The sequence below is a fragment of the Giraffa tippelskirchi genome, chromosome 9, assembly GCF_054371585.1.
Source record: "Giraffa tippelskirchi isolate mGirTip1 chromosome 9, T2T-mGirTip1v1.2.pri, whole genome shotgun sequence".
Classification (NCBI taxonomy): domain Eukaryota; kingdom Metazoa; phylum Chordata; class Mammalia; order Artiodactyla; family Giraffidae; genus Giraffa; species Giraffa tippelskirchi.
In genome coordinates this window covers 40,526,878-40,533,273 of record NC_137283.1, presented here as the reverse complement: position 1 = coordinate 40,533,273, position 6,396 = coordinate 40,526,878, and the positions used below count along the sequence as shown (strand labels likewise).

At 44.8% G+C, this 6,396-nt stretch overlaps 1 pseudogene across 1 annotated transcript; it reads right to left on the bottom strand.

The window, feature by feature from the left end:
* Nucleotides 1-671: 671 nt before the first annotated feature.
* Nucleotides 672-2,627, bottom strand: LOC145519820 (MHC class I polypeptide-related sequence B pseudogene; annotated as a pseudogene). The gene has a single exon (XR_014063950.1). The product of XR_014063950.1 is annotated as an MHC class I polypeptide-related sequence B pseudogene (transcript).
* Between the last annotated feature and the right edge of the window lie 3,769 nt (nucleotides 2,628-6,396).

Below are 6,396 nucleotides of genomic sequence, written 5' to 3'. Positions count from 1 at the left end.
TATTTTAAAGAGTGGAAAGAAGCTTAAGGATAGATTCAGAATCCCCCGTGCAACATTTGTATTCTAAATATTCTTTTTTTTTTTTAGAGCAATTAAACTTTTAATATGAAATTATACAGATGTTGCAGGCATGAAGTAATGCATATATGACTGTGACAAGGGTGAAGTGAAGCTTAGATTTCCAGCAATCTGCTAGTAGTCATCTCAGGAGAAGCCACAATAAGGAAACTGGCAGATAAAGCTTATTGGTAATAATTTATTGTCCATGTGCTCTGTTATAATTAAAAAGCAAAAGTACTATTAGTTACTAGTGTTGTGCAGCTGTAACCACCTCAAATATATCATCAGTTTGAATCATCCCAACCATAATTGGAAATAAAACACTCGTTTTCTCATTTCATAGATGAAGAAATGGAGACTTCAAGAAGGAATGGGTTATATGTAAATCAACTACCTTCAAAAGTAATAATAATAAAACAAAAAATACATCTATATGGAATCTAGAAAAATGGTACTGATGAACCTATCTACAGAGCAGGAATAGAGACGCAGACGTGGAGAATGGACTTGTGAGGGAAGGAGAGGGTGGGACGAACTGAGAGCAGCATCGAAACATATACACTACCATGTGTAAAAAGCTACTGGGATAAACAGATATGAAATGAGTTCTCTATTCCCATTACTTTACTGTGCAACGTGTGCACCAGGCAAGGAGGGAACAGGACCTGACTAGGTCCTCAACCTGGTGCTCAGTGACCTAGATGGGTGGGATGGGGAAGGTGGGAGGGAAGTTCCAGAGGGAGGGGACACATGTATCAGTTCAGTTCAGTTCAGTCGCTCAGCTGCGCCCGACTCCCCGTGACCCCACGAACCGCAGCACGCCAGGCCTCTCCGTCCATCACCAACTCCCGGAGTCCACCCAAACCCATGTCCATCGAGTCGGCGATGCCATCCAACCATCTCATCTTCTGTCGTCCCCTTCTCCTGCCCCCAATCCTACCCAGCACCAGGGTCCTTTCCAATGAGTCATCTCCTCGCATGAGGCAGCCAAAGCACTGGAGTCTCAGCCTCAACATCAGTCCTTCCAATGAATACCCAGGATCGATCTCCCCTAGGATGGATTGATTGGATCTCCCTGCAGTCCAAGGGACCCTCAAGAGTCTTCTCCAACACCACAGTTCAAAAGCATCAACTCTGCGGCGCTCAGCTCTCCCCGCCATCCAACTCTCACATCCACACATGACCACCAGAAAAACCATAGCCCTGACCAGGCGGACCCTTGCCAGCAAAACAATGTCTCTGCCTTTAAACATGCTGTCCAGGTTGGCCACAACCTCCCTTCCAAGGAGTAAGCGTCTTTTAATTTCACGGCTGCAATCACCATCAGCAGTGATCCTGGAGCCCCCAAAAATAAAGTCTGACACTGTTTCCACTGTTCCCCCATCCATTTCCCAGGAAGTGATAGGACCAGATGCCATGATCTCAGTCCCCTGAACTCGTTGAGCTCCAAGCCAACCTCTTCACTCTCCCCTTTCACCTTCATCAAGAGGCTCTCCAGTTCCTCCTCACCCTCTGCCACAAGGGTGGTGTCATGTATACTTATGGCTGATTCACACTGCTGGCCTCTCTGTAGCTGATGCTGTCTTCATAAAACTACAGACACAAAATCCGATGATAAGAACAACAGCAACAGGAACGCCCACAATCCACCGTGATCTCTGGTGCACCAGGGTCTTTCCCAAGGGTGCGAGGTGTGTACTGTGATTCCCGCTGTGTTCCACGAGGCAGTTGACCCGCTGTTCCTCTCCTTGGGGAATTCTTATGGTTTCCCAGGTGTAGTAGGTCCCATTCCCATCAGGCAGGACATCCCCAGATTCCAGGGCATCCCTGCTCACGGGTTCCTCGTCCCAAAACCAGGCCACTGAGATATTCCGAGGAAAGAAGCCAAAAGCCCTGCATGTGAGGTGGACCAGGCCCTCCGAGTCCTGGCTGCGGCTCACATTCATGGCTGGGGGCACTGTCCTCTTCATGAAGCCCGTCCAGGATTGCAGGTAGCCCTGCAGTCTTCCACAAAGTTCTCCCTGCACGTGGGCCCAGTAATGCTTGCTTAGAAAGCTGTCTGTGTTCCAGGACTTCTCCATTTTCATGGCCAAGGTCCAAGCCAAGGACTGGGACAGGGCACATCCGCCCGGATAACAGGAGAGGAGGATCTTCCCATTGAAGTAGAGACGCCCGAAGCCCCGGGGGCGGCTGTCTTCATTGATCTTACAGCCCACAGTCTCCTGGAGGGAATGTAAGCCTCCTTTCTCCTCCTGCAGGGACAGGATTTCTGCTAGTTTTCTGAGCTCCTTAAAGGTCTCATTCAAGTCCTTGGACTCTATCTCCCACGTCTCTGCTCCCAGCTTTTCAGCCCATTGTCCCTGGGGCTCTGCCCTCCATTTTGTGTGATCAAAGTGCAGGAAGGTCTGACCATCCAAGTATCCCTCAGCAAAAAACCTGGACTGCACAAAGCCATCCCGAGACAGCACTGTGATGTTATAACAAAGTCTGTGGGGTCCGGCGGCGGTACCCAGGAGCACAGAAAAGGCAGCATCGGCTGGAAACAGCCAGACAAGAGAGATCCCCATGGCCCAGATCTTGTCTCCCTGCCAGAGGCTCCGGGACCGCACGAAAGCTGGTGGACCCGAGGAACCGCTGCGGGGAACTATTCTAAATATTCTATGCGATGAAAAGATGGTTGTAGTATCGCTAGATTTTCTATTACTTCAAATAGGCTTCTGATGTGAGATTAATTTAAGCTCTAAAACAAAATTAGAATCCTTGTCTTTTTAGGTAGTAAATTGATCTTGGATTATTAACTGATAGTTCTAATAAAATGGTACTGAAAGGCCCTCTAATATGTTCCTGTTCAAATACCAATGTGAGGTGCGGTGAGAAAGTATTGAGTGACAACACAGAACATCATTAACTCTGTTATCATTCAAACCAATAGAGCTGTGATGGACTTCACTGCAATGAACTGGTGTGCCCTGGCCTGCCTGTGCTCAGAAAGAGATTAAATCTCAGAGAATCAGAGGACTGATAATTGAAAACAACTTAATCCTACCACAGAGGGGTGGTGGGGGTGGGGAAGGGGGAGAGGAAGTGAAGGAGGGCAGGGGCCCAGGAAGAAGTGAAATGACCCGAGTTTTTAAAAGAGAATCCAGGGGCAGAAAGAATACATACCATTACTTCTTACTAGACGCCATCTAGCTTACACTTAGTAAACCCTTCTTTCTCTGCTGCCATTGTCCTCCCTGTCAGCCACTGTGACATTTTGCTTGGTTTTCGCTTGCATCATTCAAGCCCCTTAGGGAATAATTGCTTCTCCTAGTTCCTTAGAGGATAAAATAACAAAACAGTGCTGTTTGATATTCCGTTTCTACTGCTTTCTGCATCATTATCTAAGCTGTGTTTGCCCTTCGACTTGATTTTCTCCCCTAATCTGTCAGTCAGGGGCGGGGAGACAAGTGCTTTCTCTGTTGGTCTCCGTGTCCTCAGCCCTGCCTGGTAGTGGCCCTACCTTACAGCCTGGGTCAGTTTCAGTAAGGGTGAACTCTGATTTGCCTTGACTCTTGAGTGCTGTCACCACCTGCCTTTTTCTCTAGAGCAGGTCTTCGGGGGAACTTCCCTTCCTCTGTGAACAGAAATGCTGGGAAAACAGTTTGCATGCAGTTGTAAAGATTCAGAGACAAGGATCAGATCTAAAGCAAAACTGCAAAGGTGGCCACGTAGTCAGTCTCCAGTACTGTCTCACATGTCCAACCACGTTCTCCTCTGGGTAGCTGTCCTGTGGCTCCCAGCTTCTTATCCTTTCCTGCCAGCCCCACTGGCTAATGAAAAACCTAGTATTACAGTTGTGTACTGTTCCATTTCCAACTCAGGGCCTTCCCACTAGCGGGGCACTCTGCCTGGCCTCATCTGCATGCGTGTGTGCTCAGTCACTTCCGCCGTGTCTGACTCTTAGTGACCCTCTGGACTGTAGCCCACCAGACTCCTCTGTCCTGGATTCTCCAGGCAAGAATACCGGAGTGGGCTGCCATGCGCTCTTCCAGGGAATTTTCCCAACCCTTGGATTGAACCCAAGTCTTCTGGGTCTCCTGCATTGCAGGTGGATTCTTTATTGATGAGGCACCAGGGAAGCCCATTTGCAGTTCTCTGTTTCCCTCTTCTCTCTTCCACTGATATCTGACTCCACTTTGCTGAGGGTCCTAGAACCTCCTTGCTGATGACAAAGGGTGGTGCATCGGCTTCCTGGTTAATGCAGTGACACGCATCGTATTGGTCTTAATATCATTCTCTGCAAATGGATTAATCAGTGAATTTGTTTCCTATTGCTGCTGTAGCAAATTGCCACAAATGCCATGTTTTAAAACAATACAGATTTACTTTCAGAGTTCCAGAGGTCAGAAGTCCCAAATCAAGGCATTGGCAGGGTTGTGCTCCTTCTAGATGCTTCTGTATCCTTCTCTTTTTAGCTTACAGTTGCCACCCAATTTCTTAGCTTGTGACCCCTTCCTTGTATTACTCTAACCTTTTGTTTCTGTCCTTAATCTCCTATTTCTCATTCGGATCTCTTGTCTTTTCTTATAAGAGCGTTAATAATTATATCAGGCCCACCTGGGTAATCCAGAATCTTGTCACAAGATTTTTAACTTAATCATACCTGCAAAGTCCTTTTTGTCATGGAAAGTAACATCTTCACAGTTTCCAGAGTTGGGCTGAGAACATATTTGGGTGGCTGTTATTCATACTGCTATAGTGATATTCGGGGTAGATGTTATTTTAGCTCAGTGTTTCTCAAAACTGAGCAACATATGGACTCCTTTAAAAAAATTATTGGAGGATAACTATTTTTGTGCTGGTTTCTGCCATTCATCAACATGAATCAGCCACAGGTATATATGTCCCCTCCCAATTGAACCTCTCTCCCATTTCCTACCCCATCCCACCCCTCTATGTTGTAACAGAGCACTGGGTTGAGCTCCCTGTGTCACACAGCAATTTCCCACTGGCTCTCTGTTTTACATATGGTAATGTGTATATTACCATGCTACTCTCTCAATTTGTCCCACCCTCTCCTTCCCACACTGTGTCCACAAGTCTGTTCTCTATGTCTGCATCTCCATTGCTGCCCTGAAAATAGGTTCATCAGTACCATCTTTCTGGATTATATATACATGCATTAATATACAATATTTGTCTTTCTGACTTATTTTAATCTATACAATAGGCTCTAGGTTCATCCACCTCATTAAGACTGACTCAAATGCATTCCTTTTTATAGCTGAGTAATACTCCATTGTATATATGTACCACAGTCTCTGTATCCATTCATCTGTCAGTGGACATCTAGGTTGCTTTCATGTCCTAGCTATTGTGAAAGGTGCTGCAACAAACACTGAGATACATGTATCTCTTTCAATTATAGTTTTCTCAGGGTATATGCCCAGTAGTGGAATCGTTAGGTTATATGGTAGTTCTGTTCCTAGTTTTTTTTTAAGTAATCTCCATACTGTTCTCCACAGTGGCTGTATCAACTTATATTCTCACCAATTGTGCAAGAGGGTTCCTTTTTCTCCACATCCTCTCCAGCATTTATTGTTTGTAGATTATTTAATGATGGCCATTCTGACTGGTGTGAGATGATACTTCACTGTAGTTTTGATTTGCATTTCTCTAATATTGAGCGAAATTTCATGCACTGGAGAAGGAAATGGCAACCCACTCCAGTATTCTTGCCTGGAGAATTCTAGGGGGCTGCCGTCCATGGGATCGCACAGAGTCGGACACGACTGAAGTGACTTAGCAGCAGCAGCAATATTGAGCGATGTTGAACATCTTTTCATATGTATGTTGGCCTTCTGTATGTCTTCTTTGGAGAAACTAGACTCCTTTACAAAGGAATAAAATTTTATAGACTCTTGCCTGTGTTGAATTATGTTGATTACATTGTTATATAAATTCATATAAACATTAAACTGCTTATAAACACTCATGTTTGTAGCTTCCATACAAAGATAAAGCTAAAGCGAATTTAAAAATTAAATATAAACAATCCATAAAGTGAATAAAATTCAAATTAAGTACACTAATGTAATGTGACAGATGATATGGTTTTACTGAAAATGAAATTACTGAGAAAATTTGAGTGTAGTGCAGACCATTGGAGTTTTTTTCCTGAGTAATACCTGTTGTGTGTTGTCTTAATTCTTCCTCCTTTTCCTTTCCAAAGTTTATTCATAGAGGATTCTCAGACATAATGTGACTTTTACTTATCTTGAATATGTGCTGACTTTACTTTTGATCTTTTTTCATTTGCCCAAGACAATGAGTATTACACTGGGTCCCAATAAA